The 19,709-nt window shown below is 47.0% G+C and overlaps 1 protein-coding gene across 3 annotated transcripts in view; it reads right to left on the bottom strand.

Annotated features, from left to right (window-relative positions):
- kctd1 (potassium channel tetramerization domain containing 1) overlaps positions 1 to 16,268 on the bottom strand; it is a 96,989-nt gene extending 80,721 nt beyond the window's left edge. The window contains exons 1-3 of one of the 3 annotated variants that reach the window (XM_033019499.1): positions 16,087 to 16,268; positions 15,758 to 15,979; positions 967 to 1,043 (exon numbers count right to left, since the gene is read on the bottom strand). The gene's annotated coding sequence lies outside the window, so the exon portion shown is untranslated. Of the gene's footprint in view, positions 1 to 966; positions 1,044 to 15,757 lie in introns of all 3 variants that reach the window. The other 2 variants (XM_033019498.1, XM_033019500.1) reach the window with 2 other exon arrangements.
- Between the last annotated feature and the right edge of the window lie 3,441 nt (positions 16,269 to 19,709).

Raw genomic sequence — 19,709 nt, 5'->3', positions numbered from 1 at the left:
GGCAAAGTTGTGGGGTACAAGGACCAGCTGCGCTAGGTGGAGGAGAGTGTTGGTAGAGGGAAGTTGGTTGGTTCTGCGGGCAAGGAAGAAACGGAAGGCTTTCAGACCTTCCTAGTGAGGGATGGAGGTGCAGAGTGACTGAATGTCCATAGTAAAGATGAAGGAGTGGAGGCCTGGAAAACATGTCATTGATGAGACGAATGGCGTATGAGGTGTCTTGGACAAAGGTCGGGAGGGATTGAACCAGGGGGATAGGATGAAGTAGAGGTATGTGGAAATTAATTCAGTGGGAAAGGAGCAGGCAGTAACATTGGGTCATCCAGAGTAGTTTTGTACTCCAAGGTAGAAACAAAATGCTGGAGTAACTCAGCGGGCAGGCAGCATCTCTTGAGAGAAAAAAATCTGCCGTTCTTTCCTACACATACTTCTGTACTCTTCTATGTTCTATGTAAATACTATCAGGTCAAATCCAAGGACAATAGCTTTGTTTTGCATGCAATCCAAACATCAGATAATACTATACATAAATACGATCAAGTCCAACTCAAGTACAATAGATAGAGCAAAGGGAAAGGTACAGAGTGCAGAATGTAGTTCTCAGCATTGTAGCACATTAGTTCCATAGACAAAGTCCAATATCCGCAATGGGGTAGAGGTGGATCGGACAGTACCCTAGCTTATGGAAGGACCGTTCAGAAGCCTGATAACAGAGGAATGGATATAATTCCGTCAAACTCAATTACAATAGGTAGAGCAAAAAGGGAGATTTTGTTCCTTTAAGGGTGTCTTTTGATTTCCTCATCTGCTGGATCACCCTTAATGTTGGATTTAGTATGTCGAATTTCCCACTTCACTTCAAGTGTTTGATCAGTTGGAAACCATTTTTCCCATCCCTGGCGGAAGTAAAAACATGAATATTTCACCGAACCGCAATCACTTTAGCAAAAGCAAATCAGCGGTGCCTACCTGTACAACCACAAGACTGATTTCCTCACAAAGATTAAACGTGAAACGCTGAATATACTCAACAGGTCAGGCAGCATCTGTGGAGAGAGAAGCACAAAATTAACATTTGATTTCTGCAGATGCTGTAATCTTGAGTAAAATCTAAGTGCTGGAGGGACTCAGGATCTGTGGGCAGCATGAAGGCGCAGCGGTGGAGTTACTGCCTCACAGCGCCAGAGACCCGGGTTTGATCCTGACTTCTTCTTTCGTCTCCATCTCCCATGTTTCAAATGTTGACATCGCTGTCATCGTCTGTCCTGCAAAGGACGGAAGCTTCTGGCGACAATCAGTGGGAGCCAACACTATAGATGATGGTGGTAGCAGAATTAGCTCAGGATACTTCCAGTTTCCAGCCCCGTGGTCTGATCCTGACTACGGGTGCTGTATGTACGAGTACAGAGTCCTCCTGATCACATTATATCTCTGTGTTCAAGAAGGAACTGCAGATGCTGGAAAATCAAAGGTACACAAAAATGCTGGAGAAACTCAGCGGGTGCAGCAGCATCTATGGAGCGAAGGAGATAGGCAACGTTTCGGCCCGAAACGTTGCCTATCTCCTTCGCTCCATAGATGCTGCTGCACCCGCTGAGTTTCTCCAGCATTTTTGTGTACCTTCACATTATATCTCTGTTTGTTTTGTTGTCACATTCTCCTAGCTATCAATGGTCTATTCTACATTTTCTTTGATCTTCATCTCTTATGATACAGCCTGTTACTCCCTCTCCCCTGATGCTCAGTCTGAAGAAAGGTCTTGACCCAAAAACGTCACACATTCCTTCTATCCAGAGATGCTGCCTGTCCCGCTGAGTTACTCCAGCATTTTGTGTCTTTCAATGGTAGGCCAAATGCCCTGTTTCCACGCTGTATCTCTAAAGTCCTCATAAGACTAAGACTGTTCGGCATGTTTGCCCCGACTCTTACCAAACTCTACAGATGCACCTTGGAAAGCATTCTATGGGGATGCATCCCAGCTTGATTTGACAACAGCTCTGCCCAAGACCATAAGAAATGGTAATCGTACTTTGGTGATGAAGGCTCTAAGTTTGCATTGATATTAAATACAGGCATATAAAATTAATAATACACAAAGTGCTGGAGTAAATCTGGTGGTATATCAAGTGGCTGCTGACCCCCAAAATGACCCGCTGAGTTAATCCAGCACTCTGTGTCTTCTTTTATAAACCAGCATCTGCAGTTCCTTGTTTAGACTTTAGACTTTGGAGATACGGCATGGAAACAGGCCCTTTGGCCATTGAGTCCAAGCCGACCAACGATCACCGCAACACTAGCACTATCAAACACATTGGGGACAATTTACAATTAACAGCAGCTAATTAACCTACAAATCTGAAGAAGAGTCTCAAAACGTCACCTATTCCTTTTCACCAGAGATGCTGCCTGATCCGCTGAGTTACTCCAGGATTTTGTGTCTGTCAACCTTATGTCTATAGAACTTATGTATTTGGAATGTGGGAGGAAACTGGAGCACCCAGAAAAAACCCCACGCGGTCACAGGGAGAACGTGCAAACTCCGTACAGGCAGCATCCAAGGTCAGCATTGAACCTAGCGCTGTGAGGCAGCAACTCTACCACTGCGCCACTGTGCCACCCTCATATGTTCCTACAGGAAAAATTAAGACAGGTTAAGAAATGTCGAATTTTTTAGTCAGAGGGTGGTGAATCTGTGGAATTCTTTGCCACAGACGTCTGTGGAGGCCGTCAATTAATATTTTTAAGGCGGATATTGACAGATTCTTGACTAATACGGGTGTCAGGGGTTATGGGGAGAAGGCAGGAGAATGGGGTTGAGGGGCAAAGATAGATCAGCCATCATTGAATGGCGGAGTAGATTCGATGGGCCGAATGGCCTTATTCTGCTCCAAGAACTTATGAACTTATGAAGTTTAGGGCACAAGAGTACAATGCCTTAAGCTACAGTATTGAAACCTTCCTATGACTCCAAACAAATTAAATCATTGCAGCAAGCGATGCTGAAGCAGCTGTCTGCGAATGATAGGCTGAATTAATATGTCACTGAGCAATTATAGTTATGTTTTATTGTGAGCAAAATCAACCTCCCAATGTCTCACACTAACCTGCATGTTTCGCATTTGGGATTGGCACAGTGGTGCAGTGGTGCAACGGTAGAGCTGCTGCCTCACAGTGCCAGAGACCAGGGTTCAATCCTGACTACAGTCTCTGTGGACTTTGTACATTCTCCCTGAGATTGCTTCGGTTTTCTCTGGGTGCTCTGGTTTCTTCCCACACTCAAAGAGTACCCGGGTTGTAGGTTAATTGGCTTCGGTAAAACAGATTGTAAATTGTCCCTAGTGTTCGGGATAGTGCTAGTGTGCGGGGTGATCGCTGGTCGGCAGGGGCTCGGTGGGCCAATCAGGCAACTTAACCATCCTACCACAACTAGAGAGCAGTCTTGAACAACTATACACCTCAGGTAGTGGAGACCCTCAGACTATCTTTGATCGGACTTTACCTTGCACTGAACGTTATTCAAGTTATTTCCTTTATCGTGTACACTGTACACTGTAAATTGCTCGATTGTAATAATGTATTGCCTTCCCATTGCTGGTTAGCACCCAACAAAAGCTTCACACTGTACCCTGGTACACATGACAATGAACTAAACTCAACTCAAACTTGAAGGGCCTGTTTCCACGCTGCATTTGTAAAACTAAATCTGATTTAAATCATAGATTGAAATCGGCACAGAGGAAGGCCATTTGGCCCTCCTTTCGATGTTAGCAGCTTGAAAGAGTTTTCCAGTTTGTCCCAGCCCCTGGTTGTATCTCCTCTGTTATCAGGCTTCTGAACGGTCCTTTCATAAGTTAGGGTTCTGTCCGATTAACCTCTACCCCATTGCGACGTCGGGCTTTGTCTCTGGATTGATGTGCAACAACGCTGAGAACAGGTAGAAAGTGCAAACTCCACGCAGACAGCACCTATAGCCAGGATAGAACCTGGATCTTTAGCGCTGTGAGGCAGCGGTTCTATTGGCTGTGCCATTGTGACATCCTGGACTGGCTAACATGCAAAACAAAGATGGAGGCTTAGGGGTGATCTTATAGAGGTGTAAAACATCATGATGGGAATAGATAGTAAATGCACAGTCGTTTACCCAAGGGTCATGGAGCCATTAGCACAGAAACAGTCCCTTGGCATGTTATAGTACCTGCCTCAACTACTTCATCTGGCAGCTCATTCCATACACCCACCATTCTCTTGATTCCTCTGCTCTGGATGAAAACCATGGTAGGTTGATCTGGAAGGTTAGAGCGCATGGGATCCAGGGAGAACTAGCTGACTGGTTGGAGAATTGGCTTCAGAAACAGGACAAAGGGAATAACATTCAGTGCAGATGAGTTTGAGAAGAGTTTGATTAAAGATAGTCCAAGGGTATCCAATGAGGCTTGTAATCTATTCTACCATTTGTCCTGTATCTCTACATTCACCAATCTTATTCATTGGTTTATTTTCAGCTATGTTATCCAAAAAGATTATTGAAAATCGAATACGCTACATTTCCTACATTACCGCTGTTCCCCGCACCCGAAATCTCAATAAAGTCGGTCACATGAAGGAATTACAGGGGTGCACTCGTAAATAGGTCATTAATGGTGTGCATTGGCAAATCCATACCCCACCATTCCAGATGATCCATATCCCTCCATTCCCAGTATATCCACATGCCTATCCAAAAGTCTCTTAAACGCCACTGTTGTATTTGCTTCCACCACAACCCCTGGCAGCACGTTCCAGGCACTCACCACCCTCTGCACCCCACATCTCCTTTAATCTTAGCCATCTCGCCTTAAAGCTATGCCCTCTAGTATTTGATCTTTCCATCCTGGGAAAAAAATTCTAAATGTCCATCTATGCTTCTCATAGTTTTAGATACTTCTGTGAAGTCTCTCCACAACCTCCGGAGCTGCCGAGAAAACAATCAAAGTCTGTGCAACCTCTCTGTAGCTAATACCTACTAATCCAGGTGTCATTCTGGTAAACCTCTTCTGCACCCTCTTAAAATACTCTACATCCTTCCTGTAATGGGGGCGACCAGAACTGCATGCAATACTCCAAATGCGGCCTAACTAAAGTCCTATAAAGCTGCATCAAGACTTCCTGACTCTTATACTCAAGGCACCAACCGAGAAAAACAAGCATATCATCATATGCCTTCTTTATCACTCCTCTAGTTGTGCTTTGCAAAGCTGGGGTAGATGGGAAACATTTTCACTCAGAGGGTAGTCAGTATCTGGGCTGCCAGAGAAAGTGTCGACAAAATGGAGTGCACTAGTAAATGGTCAATTAGTGGAGGGCACTAGTAAATGGGGAATTAGTGAAGGGCACTAGTAAATGGGGAATTAGTGAAGGGCACTAGTAAATGGGGAATTAGTGGAGGGCACTAGTAAATGGGGAATTAGTGGAGGGCACTAGTAAGTGGGGAATTAGTGAAGGGCACTAGTAAATGGGGAATTAGTGAAGGGCACTAGTAAATGGTCAATTAGTGAAGGGCACTAGTAAATGGTCAATTAGTGGAGGGCACTAGTAAATGGTCAATTAGTGGAGGGCACTAGTAAATGGTCAATTAGTGGAGGGCACTAGTAAATGGGGAATTAGTGGAGGGCACTAGTAAGTGGGGAATTAGTGGAGGCACCTCAACCTCATGAACACTGGAGGTTGAAATTCATTTTAGGTGCAGAATTAGGCCATTTGGCCCGTCTACTCCACCATTCGATCTTGGCTGGCCTATGTTTCCCTCTCAATCCCATTCTCCTGCCTTCGTCCCATATTCCCTGACACCTGTACTAATCAAGAATCTGTCAATCTCCGCCTTAAAAACACTAATTGACGACCTCCACGGCCGTCTGTGGCAATTAATTTGTGGGAAGGAACTGCAGATGCTGGTTTACACTGAAGATAGACACAAAATGCTGGAATAACTCAGTGGGTCAGGCAGCATCTCTGGAGAAAAGGAATATGTTTTGAATATTACCAGACGGCTTACCCCGAGGCATTTACCACCATAGCCGGGGACTTCAACAAAGCCAAACTTTAGAAATCACCCTCTTCCACCAACATGTCTCCTGCAGCACCAGAGGACCAAACACCCTCAACCACTGCTACACCACCATCAAAGATGCCTATCGCTCTATCCCTCGCCCTCACTTCGGTAAATCCGACCATACTTCTTCCTGCCTACAGGCAGCAATTGAAGAGCGCACCCCCAGAGGTGAAGACTGTTCAGAACCGGTCGGGAGGGGGGGGACAGAGGAACAACTCCAGGACTGTTTGGAGTCTGAAGACTGGGCAATGTTCAGGGACTCGGCAACGGACCTGAACAATACCCACAGTCGTTACTGACTTCATAAAGAAATGTGTGGAGTACTGCATCCCAACAAAAACCTTCCAATTAACCAGAAGCCTTGGATGAACCATGAGATCCACATTCTTCTGAAGACCAGATCCCGGGCATTCAGGTCTGGAGATATAGAAGTCTACAAGAAGTCCAGATACGACCTTGGTATTGCCATCAAAAAGGGCAAAAGGGACTTCTGCTCCAAGCTGGAGGATGAAACAGATGTTCGGCAGCTGTGGCGGGGCCTGAATGCAATCACCTCCTACAAGGCGAAATCAGGAGGCAGCTCAAATGTCAGCGAAGCATCACTCCCTTATGAGCTCAATGAGTTTTACGCACGCTTTGATAGGGAGAACACTGATGTGCCTTCTCGAGCCCTCATTCGCCGTGATGTTATTTCGGTCACAGTCACAGAGGCCAACGTCAGAAGATCCTTCAGGGGGGGTGAACCCTCGGAAAGCGCCTGGACCTGATGGTATACCCGGGCGTGTTTTAAAAACCTGTGCGGACCAACTAGCTGGAGTTTTTACGGATATTTTCAACCTCTCACTTCTGAGGTCTGAGGTTCCCACCTGCTTTAAAAGGGCACCAATTATACCGGTGCCCAAGAAGAGCAAGGTGACGTGCCTCAATGCTTATCGACCAGTGGCACTAACATCGGTGGTGATGAAGTGCTTTGAGAGGTTGATCATGGAGCAAATCAACTCCTACCTCGACAAAAACCTGGACCCACTGCAGTTTGCTTACCACGTGCTCAGCCCCCTGCTGTACTCACTCTATACTCATGACTGCGTGGCCGGACATAGTGCGAACTCCATCATCAAGTTCGCCGACGACATCACTGTTGTGGGACTTATAACTGATGGGGACGAGTCAGAGTATAGAAGAGAGATCGACCGACTGACCAAATGGTGCCAGCACAATAACCTGACCCTCAACACCAGTAAAACCAAGGAACTGATTGTGGACATTGGAAGGGGTAGGATGGGGACCCACAGTCCCATTTATATCAACGGGTCGATGGTGGAAAGGGTCAAGAGCTTCAAATTCCTGGGCGTGCACATCTCTGAAGATCTCTCCTGGTCCCAGCACACTGATGCAATTATAAAGAAAGCACATCAGCACCTCTACTTCCTGAGAAGATTACGGAGAGTCGGTTTGTCAAGGAGGACTCTCTACAGGTGCAGTTCTTTCTTACGCACTTAAACTGCACATCTGCCTGCATGTGGAACATATCCCACCATTCCCTGCCTCTTCATGTTCTGTGTAAACACCTCTTAAATGTTGTTACCTATTGCATTCACCGCAGTCTGAACATCACCGTCTATGCTGGTGAGTTCCACCAGGAGTCCTGGCACCCTACAGGTTGAGAGGAGACCTGATAGAGTATATATTTTTTCTGGTGTGGAAAAATCTAATAGTAGAAGGCATAGCTTTAAGGTGAGAGGGGCAAAGCACCAGACACCCAGGTTCGATCCTGACTACGGGTGCTGTCTATGGGGAGTTTGTACAATCTCACTGGGTTTCCTCCAGGAGCTCCAGTTTCCTCCCACACTCCAAAGACGTACAGGTTTGTAGGCTAATTGCCTTGGTTAACATTTTAAACTGTACCTAGTGGGTGGAGGATAGTGCTAGTGTGCAGGGTGATCGCTGGTCGGCGTGGACTCGGTGGGCCGAAGGGCCTGTTTCCGCGCTGTATCTCTAAACTAAACTAAGCTATGAACGCTGAATTCTCTCATTTTGGGTCACCTCTCACAGACCCGCCCAACAGAACTGCTGAGTTACTGCAGCAATTTGTGCCCTTCACGTTTTCAACATTGCTTGGGTTTACGAAGGTTTGAAGCATTGTATGAGGATATAGAAAAGCATTCCTCCAACAGCGTTGGAAGAAAAAGGGAAACAATAAAATCATTGATTCTCTTGAAATGAAGAAGGTTATTTCAGCAGTGCTTTGGGCGAGTATTGATCTTTTATTATTAATGGGCACAAATGTTTTGCAGAGATGCTTTGGTTAGGAAGTCGGTACTAAAGGCAGAAGCAAGCGAGGCAGTTTCTTCAATAAACCTAGAGACCACATTAACCACAGCGCCCACGCGCTAAATACACCTCAAACTATTAATAGTTAATTGTGCAAAAACCACACCAAAGTGTTCGTTCACCAGCTGAAAGAACTGCTGCAAGCAAATAGTAAATTCAATGGGGAGCCATATTAAAAGAGCAATGCTAAGTTTAGGTTTAGGTTTGTTAACACAGAACAGTACAGCACAACAGCAGGCCATTCGGCCCACAATGTCTGTGCCAAACATGATGCCAAGACCAACTCTTATCTGCCTGCACATATTCTATATCCCTCCATTCCCTGCCTATTCAAAAAACATCGAACATAGAACAGTACAACACAGGAACAGGCCCTTCGGCCCACAATGTCAGTGCTGAACATGATGCCAAGCCCAAATCTTTTCAGCCTGAATTTAATCCATTCCCTGCATACACATGCACCTATCCAAGTGCCCTTTAAATAGGCATTTGCCACCACCACCCTTGCCAGCGTTCCAGGCACTCACTAACCTCGGTTAAAAAACCTTGCACATCTCCTTGAGACGTTCTTTTCTCACCTTAATATTAGTTATATGCTCTAATATTTTGATTATTCCTTGGGAAAAGAAGTTCTGACTGTCTACCCTTTCATAATTTTGTATTCTTTTATCAGCGCACAACCTCTGGTGATCAGAGAAAACAATCCATGCCTGTCCAGCCTCCCCCTGTAGTTACTGGTAAAGAATTATTAGTGTCACGTGTAAATTATTGGCATGTATATTGAAAAGAAACACAAAATGCTGGAATAACAACAGGTCAGGCAGCATCTCTGAAGAAAAGGAATAGGTGACTTTTCGAGTCGAGACCCTATTTCAGACTGAGTGTTAGAGGAGAGGGAAACTATAAATATGAAATGGTACATGCTGTCCAATCAGACCAGATAGGACTGTGCTTAAATACAATCAAGTCAAACTCAAGTACAATAGGTCGAGCAAAGGGGAAGATACAGAGTGCAGAATATTGTTCTCAGCATTGTAGCGCATCAGTTCCAGAGACAAAGTCCAATGTTCGCAATGGGGTAGAGGTGAATCAAACAGCACCCTAGCTTATGGAAGGATGGTGAGTCTGTTACGAGTCTGCTCCTGAGACTGAACACAGAGTACTTTGGCAACGAGTTACTTTACCTTTCTCTCAAATAACCCTAAATCCTTTGTGAGCTCCAACCAGCATAATCAAGGCCGAGTCTTACCCCCTCTTCTCTCTTTTCCCATCAGGCAAGAGGTACAGACATGTAAAAACGCACACCTCCAGATTCAGCGACAGTTTCTTCCCAGCTGTTATCAGGCAACTGAACCATCCAACCACCAACTAGAGAGCAGTCCTGTGTTACTATCTACATCATTGGAGGCCCTCAGACTATCTTTGATCGGATTTTACTGGCTTCATCTTGCACTAAACGTTATTCACATTATTCTCTTTATCCTGTGCCTGTACACTGTGAATGGTCTGATTGCATTCATGTATTATCTTTCTGCTGACTGGTTAGCACGCAACAAAAGATTTTCACTGTATGCGTGACAATAAACTAAACTCAACAGGTGACCTTGATCCATATTGCCAAGCAAGCTGCAACAATGACAAATTTAGAGTCCATCACACAGACCAAAGTGCCATCACTGACTCCATCTACACTTCATGCTGCCTTGGGAAAGCAGCTCAACATAATCAAAGACTTGTCCCACCCCGTTCATTCCTTCTTCTCCCCACTCCCGTCCGGCAGACGGTACAGAACCTTGAAAGCGTGCACCAGCAGACTCAGGAACTGCTTCTCCCCTTCTGCCATCACATGGAGAATGTACAAACTCTGTACAGACAGCGCCCATAGTCAGGATCAAACCCGAGTCCCTGGCACTGCAAGGCAGCAACTCTACCGCTGTGCCATTGTGCTGCCCATAAGCTAGGGGTTAGTCCCAATCTTCCAACCCACCTCATTGCAGCCCTTGCACTTTCTCTGTAACTGTAACACTATAATGCTGTAACCCTATGTTGTGTTGTTTTTCCTTTTTGGATCTATCAGTTGTGCTTTTATATGGAAGATATACACAAAATGCTAGAGTAACTCAGCGGGACAGGCAGCATCTCTGGAGAGAAGGAATGGGTGACGTTTCGGGCCGAGACCCTGCTTTTATATGGCATGTTCTCACTCATGCATGGTATGGTTTGCCTGGATAGTACACAAACCAAATTTATCATTGTAATAAAGGTTTTTCATATGACAATAAAAAAACAATTCCAATACAGGCAAATGGAAATACAGTAGGTGAGCAAAAAAGGGCGGCATGGCCTCATCCTGTACTGTGTGATTCCATGACTCTACCTGGACTCTTAGTTTCGTTTAGTTTAGATTTTTGTTTCAGTTTTAGAGATACAGAGCGGAGACAGGCCCTTTGCCCCACCAAGTCTGCCCATCCCGTGATCATCACTCACGAGCACTCTCCTTTACATTCGAGACAATTTACAATTTTACCAAGCCAATTAGCCTCCAAACATGTATGTTGTTGGAATGTGGGAGGAAACTGGAGATAAGGTACAAATTCCGTACCGACTGCACCCGTAATCATGGTCGACCCCTGGTCTCTGGCGCTGTGAGGCAGCAACTCTACCGCTGCACCACCGTGCTGCCCAGTTTAGTGTCAACGTACAGTGAAAAGCTTTTGTAGCTTGCTAATCAGCGGAAAGACTATACATGATTACAATCGAGCCGTCCACACTGTACAGATACAGGATAAAGGGAATAACGTTTAGTGCAAGATAAAGTCCAGTAAAATCCAAATAAAGATAGTCTGAGGGTCTCCAAAGGGGTTAGATGGCAGGTCAGGACTGCTCTCTAGTTGTAGGTAGGGCAGCTTTGAATTCTTCTCCAAAATCTCCCACTTCCTATCTAATGAACAGTCAATCCCAGCAGACCTCAGATTAAATCTCACTTCATCACACTCCAAGCATGTTTTGGCTCATTAAAAGTTTCCAGATAAAGGCAGCCGGTTGCCGTGTCTGTTGGAAGTGTTGTTGATATAAGTTTTAACCAACAATCAATGAAACTTTTAGCTGTAGGAACTGCAGATGCTGGTTTAAACCGAAGATAGACACAAAATGCTGCAGTAACTCAGCAGGACAGGCAGCAACCCTGGAGAGAGGGTATGGGTGACGTTTCGGGTCAGCACCCTTCTTCAGACTGAAAGAGGAGGTGGGGGGGGATTGGAGGTAGAAAATGGCTAGAACAAATCATGGGTGGCAACATATCACCAAGGAAAGGTGGATCCCAGATAGAATGGAGGGGACCAACTCCAACACAATCTCTCTAAACTTTTCCTATTCATGCACCTGTCCCAATGTCTTTCAATTGTTATTAAAGATAGAACACTGAAAGGTACAATATATATCATCTGCCTGCCTATACATGATCACCAACTAGAGGGCAGTCCTGAACTACTACCCACTTCATTGGAGACCCTCGAAATATCATTAATCGGACTTTATCTTGCACTAAACATTTTTCTCTTTACCCTGTTTCTGTTCATTGTGGACGGCTCGATTGTAATCATGTATAGTCTTTCCGCTGATTCGATAGCACATAATAAAAGCTTTTCACTGTACCTCGGTACACGTGACAATAAACTAAACTGAAACTAAGTGTTGGAGTGACTCAGCGTGGCAGGCACTATCCCTGGAGAACATGGATTGGTGACGGTTCGGGTCGGAACAAAAGGGTGTCAGATAAGGAGAGTCAAGGAGTGACATGGAAAGCCGGTGAGAGGGATATGGGTGGAGAGGGGAAGGGAGAAGGGCAGGATTGTGCTAGTTCTATGGGTGCTAGTTCTATGTTATCCCACGTCCTCATCCACTCCCTAAACACGAGGGGGAATTTAACAGAGGGCCAATTAACCTACAAACATGCATGTCTTTGGAATGCACTTGGGTGGTGGGGAGTGGTTGAGGAAAGATTTAATAGGAACCCGAGGGGGCCATTTTTTTACACAAAGGGCGGTGGGTGTAGGAATGAGCTGCCACAGGAGGTAGTTGAGGCAGGTACTATCGCAACGTTTAAGAAACAATTAGACAGGTACATGGATAGGACAGGTTTAGACGGATATGGGTCAATCAGTGGCAGTTGGGACTAGTGGAGATGGGACATGTTGGCCAGCATGGGCAAGTTGGGCCGAAGGGCCTGCTTCCACCCTGTATTACTCCATGACTCTATGAAAGAGGGATGGAGAAGGGGGTGTTAGCGAGTTACTCCAGCACTTTGTCTATCTTTGCTTTATAAATGGTTCTTTTTAATGACCAGGGGGGGGGGGGGGAGAGGGAGAGAGAAAGAGAGAGAGAGAGAGAGAGAGAACAGGATGAGAGGGTGGGAGAGAGAGAGAGAGAGAGGCAGGGTGAGTGGGGGCAGGAGGGTAAAGTGAGAGAAAGAGGGAAGAGGACAGGGTAAGTGAGGGTGTAGAGGGAGAGAGGGCAGAGTGTGGGAGAGACAAGGGTGGTGAGTGAGAGAGGGGCAAGGTGAGAGCGACAGAGTGAGAGGGAAGGGGCAGAGTGAGTGAGAGAGGGGCAGATCATGGGACAGGGGAGGGTGGAGGGGTGGGAGAGGAAAGGGAGAGTGGGAGAAAGAAGGGGTAATAGCTGGGGGGAGTGGGAGGGGAGAAATGGGAGTGGGGCGAGTGGGAGGAGAGGGTGAGGGGATGGGTAGAGCATGATGAAGATAGGGAGAGAGAAGGGGTCAGAGCAAGGAAGAGAGAGGGGCGGTTAGAGGAGGGTGGGAGGGGAGAGGCTGGGAGATTGGGGCTGGTGGGAGAGGGAAGGATGAGAGGGTGAGGATGGGAGTGTGGGAGGGAAGATGGAAGGGTAGGTGAGAGGAGAGGGTAGGTAGGGTGGCAGAGGAGCATCAGAGGGGAGGGGAGGGGGAGAGTGGGTGGAGAGAGGGAGAGGGGAGTGGAGAGTGGGAGGGGATGAGGGGATGACTAGAGCACTGGAAGAGAACATGGGAGAGAGGAGGGGTAAGGGTTAGGAGAGGGAGGGTGGGAGTCTTGAGGAGAAGGTGGGAGGGGAGGGCTAGATGGAGCGGGGCGATGGGAGAGGAGAGGAGTGTTGGGAGAGGGGGTGAGCAGGGGGTGGCTGGTGGGCTGCTGTGGGGGTGAAGCGGCCACTGATGCGCTGCTCTGGCGGGGTGAGGGCGGGCACGGCGGGAGGGAGCGGACCCAGCAATGCGCTGCAGGAGAGAGGGAGGGAGGGAGAGAGAGAGGCTTGTGTGTGTGTGTGTGATGGTGCATACATGTGTGTGTGTGAATGCTTGTGAGTGTGTGATGTTGGTGTAAGTGTGTTAGTGATGCGTGTGTGTGATCTGTGCGATCTGGCGAGTGTGCCCTCTGTGTGCGTGAGAGTGGTGTGTGTGAATCGTGTGTGTAAACGTGTGAATGGTGTGCTGTGAGTGTGTATGCTGGTAAGTGGTGTGTTCAAGGATATGAGTGGTGTGATGGCGTGTGGGAGGTGTGTGCGTGTGTAAGTGTGTGCTGAGTCTCTATGTGTGTCAGTGTGTTAGTAATGTGTGAATTGTGTGCATGTCAGTCGGTGGGTTCCGAGTGCGAGTGATGTGTAAGTTGTGGTGTGTGTGTGTGTTAATGGTGTGTCCAAGTTTAAGGTGTGATATGTGTAAACATGTGAATGTGTCAGTGGTGTTTATGTGTGTCAGTAGTGTATGTCTTAGTGTGTATGTGTGTGAGCTGTGATGTGTGTGTGTAATGTGCGTGTGTGGTGTGTGTGATGTGTGTTGTATATATGTGTGTGTGTCAGTACTGTGTGTGTGGTATGTATGTGTGAGTGTGTGAATCTGTAGACATGTGATAAAAATGTGTGTGTGTTGTATATGTGTTAATACTGTGTGTGTCAGTAGTATGCGTGTGAGATGTGTGAGCTATGTGTATATGCGTCAGTACTATGTGTGTGATATATGTGTGAGTGCATATGTGTTAATACTGTGCATGTGTGTGAGTACTCTGTGTGAGTACCGTGTGTGTGTCAGGACTGTGTGTGAGTACTGTGTGTGTGTATGTCAGGACTGTGTATGTGAGTGTGATATATGTGTGTGTATATGTGTCAGTACTGTTTGTGTGTGTGTGAATACTGTGTGAGTGTGTACTGGGTGTGTGAGTATGGTGTGTGTGTACTGTGTGTGCACGTGTGAGTATTGTGTCTGTGAGTAGTGTGTGTGTTAGAGTATTGTATGTGTGAGCACTGTGTGTGTACCGTGTGTGTGTGTACCGTGTGTGTGTGTACTGTGCGCGTGTGTACTGTGTGTGTGTGTGTACTGTGTGAGTATGTGTGTGTGTGAGTGCTGTGTGTGTGTGTGCTGTGTGTGTGAGCTGTGTGTGTGTGTGTGTGTGTACTGTGTGTAATGTGTGTGTGTGTGTACTGTGTGTGTGTGTGTACTGTGTGAGTACTGTGTGTGTGTGTACTGTGTGTGTGTGTGTACTGTGTGTGTGTGTAATGTGTGTGTGTGTGTACTGTGTGTGTGTGCTGTGTGTGTGAGTACTGTGTGTGTGTGCTGTGTGTGTACTGTGCGTGTGTGTACTGTGTGTGTGCTGTGTGTGTGTGAGTGTGTGAGTACTGTGAGTGTGTGTGTGTGCTATGTGAGTGTGTGTGTGTACTATGTGGGTGTGTGTGGGTGTGTGCTGTGTGTGTGTGTGTACTGTGTGTGCTGTGTGTGTGTGTGCTGTGTGTGTGCTGTGTGTGTGAGTACTGTGTGTGTGAGTACTGTGTGTGTGTGTACGGTGTATGTGTGTACAGTGTATGTGTGTACTGTGTGTGTGTGTACTGTGTGTGTGTACTGTGTGTGTGTACTGTGTGTGTGTGTGTGTGAGAGTACTGTGAGTGTGTGTGTGTGAGTACTGTGAGTGTGTGTGTGCTATGTGGGTGTGTGTGGGTGTGTGTGTGTGCGTGTGTACTGTGTGTGCTGTGTGTGTGTGTGCTGTGTGTGTGTGCTGTATGTGCTATGTGTGTGTGTGTGTGTACTGTGTGTGCTATGTGTGTGTGCTGTATGTCTGTGTGTGCTGTGTGTGTGTGTGCTGTATGTGTGTGAGTACTGTGTGTGTGTGTGCTGTGTCTGTGAGTACACCTCTCTCCCTGAAGCTCACATCCAACTGCTCAGCACATGCGTGAAACGCTTCGCGTCCCCCAAAGTGCCAGCCAGCAACACACAAATCAACACACACACTCTCTCACACACACACACAGAGGGAGTCAGCGGCCGGGCCGCCACACACTCTCTCTCTCACACACACACCCTCTCACCTGCTACAATGAAGGGTGGCGGACGGTGTGTCGCCTCTCCGCTCCGCTCCCCACGATACACGGGAGAGAATGTAGACCGTCTTACAGAGGCTGGCTCTAAGGTAGGCGAGAGAGAGAGAGACAGAGGGAGAGAGAGAGAGAGTCGCTGTAGGGCATTGAAACCCCCCAAGGCAAGGATCAGGACACAATTAGCTCATTGCCTCTCCTCGCGTCTCAACCAATCTGCAAAGAAAAGTTAAATTTAATTAACTGTTCTGTAGGTGCATTTTCCCTCCTTGCTTTCGCCCTGACTGTGCCCCGGTTTGTTACAATTTTTATGTTGCCAGCACACTGTAATTTCAGCCCTTGCATCATTTTCCTTTGTCTGCAACAGTCTCTCCCCCCGTCAGCTCCAACTTGTTCATTACTCTCCCTCCCTCTGTACAGAAAGCTGATTTTAATCGCTATGATTAGTTTTGATGTGATGTTTCCTGCGGGCGGTTTTCCTCACAAAATGGATCGAGTGTTTCTTTGCCATAAGAGAGGGGGGTTAGAGGGGCAGAGAGAGGGGGGAGATGGAGAGAGGGGGAGAGAGAGAAAGAGAGGGGAGAGTAGGAGGGGGAGAGGGGGAGAGGACAGAGAAAGAGGAGGGGAGATAGAGAGAGGGGGTAGAGAGAGGACAGAAGGGGAGAGGACAGACGAGAAGGGGAGAGAGAGGGGCAGAAGAGAGAGATGGGGTGGGCAGAGAGAGAAGAGAGCGGTGGATAGAGAGCGAGATGTAGAGAGGGATAGGTGTAGGTGATGGGGAAGAGGGAGAGGGATGGAGGGGAAGGGTCGGCTAGAGAAAGAGGGTGCGAGGGAGAGGAGAGGAGGGGGTTGTAGGGAGGGAAAGCGAGTGGGGTAGAGAAGGAGGAAGGCAGAGAGAATGAGAGGGGGAGAGAGGGGGGTTGGGGGCGGGGAAGGGTGCGGGCGATAGGTTGAATAAGGGGAGAAAAGTCATTGGGAAGGAATGTGTACAAAATCATGAGAGGAATAGATTGGGTAAACGCACAGTGTCTCTTGCCCATAGTGGGGGAATCGAGAACCAGAGGACATAGATTTAAGGTGAGGGAGGGGGAAAAGATTTAATGGGAACATAAAGGGGTAACGTTTTTACACAAAGGGTGGTGGGTGTTTGGAACGAGGGGGTAGTTGAGGCAGGGACTATCACAACGTTTAAGAAACATTAGGACAGGCACATGGATAAGACATGTTCAGAGGTTTCTGGCTAAACGCAGGGAGTGGCACTAGTGTAGACGGGGCATGTTGGTCAGCGCGGGCAGAAGGGTCTGTTTCCACGCTGTGTGAGTAGGAGGCAGAAGGGAGCATAGGGAGGGGAAAGGGGTTACAATTCTCTCCATGACCATCAGTCAACCTAAGGTGGTCGCTGGTGGTTGGAGTTGCCCAATCCACCACCTCCAAGACCACGGTCCACGTGATCTCCCAGTTGCCAAACACTTAACTCCCCTTCCCATTGCCACACTCACCTCTCTGTCCTGGGCCTCCTCCACTGTCAGATTGAGGCCACACGCAAATTGGAGCAACAGCACCTCATATTTTGCTTGGGCAGCTTACACCCCAGCGGTATGAATATTGATTTCTCTATCTTCATTGATTTCTCCAATGTTCCCTCTCTCTCCATCCTTCCACCCTAGTCATCGTACTAGTTTCACTGTCGTCTTGTTGAGTTCCTCTGTCTATATACTCGTTATCACCTATCCCACAGCCAACAATAGACCTTTGTGGGCTCCACACTTCCTTGAATATTGTTGCTTTTTGCATACCTTCCATTAATTTGTCCTAAGTACCATCTGTATCTCTCGTCTCCTTTTCCCCAGACTCTCAGTCTGAAGAAAGGTCTCGACCCCAAAGAGTCACCTATGTATTTTCTCCAGAGATGCTGCCAGACCCGCTGAGTTACTCCAGCTATTTGTGTTTACCTGCAAGACCCTGTGAAAACAAGCCAATTTCTTGGGTAGCTCACAACCCAATGAATGGCATGAACATTGAATTCTCCAATTTTGGAGGTGTAGAGGATCGTGAGGGAATAGATAGGGGAATCGATAGGGTGAACGCACCCTATCACCCAGAGCAGGGGAATCAAAAACCAGAAGATAGACACAAAAACCGGAGGATAGAGTAATTCGGCGGGTTAGGCAACATCTCGAGTGAAAAGGAATACGTGATGTTTTGGGTCAGAACCCTTCTTCAGACTGCAAGTACAGATCTGGGGAGGAGGCGAGAAAAGGCCAGAACAAATCGAGGTTGGTAACAGATGACCTCAGGAATGATGCCTTCCAAATCACACCTTCCCCAGCCATAATGTCCCATTGTTGGCTGGGGAAGGTGTGATATGGAAGGCATATGGCAGGCATACAAGGATGAGAACAGTGACCTAGGTTTAAGGTGTGGGGGGGAAGATTTAATAGAAACCTGAGGGGCACCATTTTTACACAAAGGGTGGTGGGTGTATGGAACGAGCTGTATGTGTCATTTCATTGCACATCTCGTATGTGTATGTGACGAATAAACTTGACTTGATTAACCAAAGTGGAGTAAGTTCTCCTATCAGAGAGAGAGACCAAAACCTCTTTGAGTTGCACCTTATTGGAACAGAGATGGTGATACATGGAACTGGTTTAACAAAAATGAAACAAAATGCTGGAATAACTCAGCAGGTCAGGCAGCATTTCTGGAGATCATGGATAGGTGACGTTTCAGGTCGGGACCCTTCTCCAGACTGATTTTAGTAGGGGGCAGCAAGGTGGGAAAGAGATGGGGGGTGTGGAACAAAGCCTGGTGAGTGATAGGTGGATACATGTGAGAGGTGTTTGATTTGCAGATGGGTGGAGTAAGTGATAAAGGCTAGAGATGAAAAAGAGATTAAAAAGGTGTCAGATTAGGAGAGAAGAACTCCGTCTTCAAATTCGCCGACGACACCACTGTTGTTGGATGAATTAGGCATGATGACGAGTCAGAGTTTAGGAAGGAGATCGACTCACTGACTGACAAAATAGTGCCAGAACGACAACCTTGCTCTTAGTGTCAGTAAAACCAAGGATCTGATTGTGAACTTTGGAAGAGGATGAATAAGGATCCACAAACCTGTCTTCATCAATGGGACAATGGTTGACACCAACCTGAAGCCACGGTCTCCGGTGGGGAAGAGCCGATTCTGGACTTACCTGGACTTTTACCTGTCTGTACATCTGGACGCCCTCAGCGACGGCTGCAGAGGATTGATGTCCTGACCACGGGGGGAAATGGAGGAGGACTGGCCAAATGTAGTGCCTTCCACCACAGTGATGGATGCTGTGGTGGATGTTTGTGTTACATTTTTATTGTGTTTGTGTGTTCTTTATCATTGTACCGCTGCTGGCAAATTCTTTTCACTTGCACTTTATGTGCAATGTGACGAATAAAACTGATTGTATTGTATTGATTGCATTGTATGGTGGAGAGAATCAAAAGCTTCAAACTCCTGGGCCTACATACCTCTGAAGATCTGTCTTGGACTCAGCATGTTGATGCAATTATAAAGGAAGCCCATCAACACCTCCATTTCCTTAAAAGATAGAGGAGATTTGGTATGTTGACAAATACTCTCAAACTTCTACAGGTGGGAGAGTCTGGGACCAGAGGGCACAGCCTCAGAATAAAAGGGCGTACCTTTAGAAAGGAGATGAGGAGGAATTTCTTTAGCCAGAGGGTGGTGAATCTGTGGAATTCATTGCCACAGACGACTGTGGAGGCCAAGTCAACGGGTATTTTTAAGGCAGAGTTTGACAGATTCTTGATTAGTACGGGTGTCAGGGGTTATGGGGAGAAGGCAGGAGAATGGGGTTGAGAGGGAAAGATAGATCAGCCATGATTGAATAGCAGAATATTGATGGGCCAAATGGCCTAATTCCGCTCCTAGAACTTATGAACTTAT

The sequence above is a fragment of the Amblyraja radiata genome, chromosome 4 (assembly GCF_010909765.2).
Source record: "Amblyraja radiata isolate CabotCenter1 chromosome 4, sAmbRad1.1.pri, whole genome shotgun sequence".
Taxonomy (NCBI): Eukaryota; Metazoa; Chordata; class Chondrichthyes; order Rajiformes; family Rajidae; genus Amblyraja; species Amblyraja radiata.
This window is presented reverse-complemented; position numbering and strand designations above follow the sequence as displayed.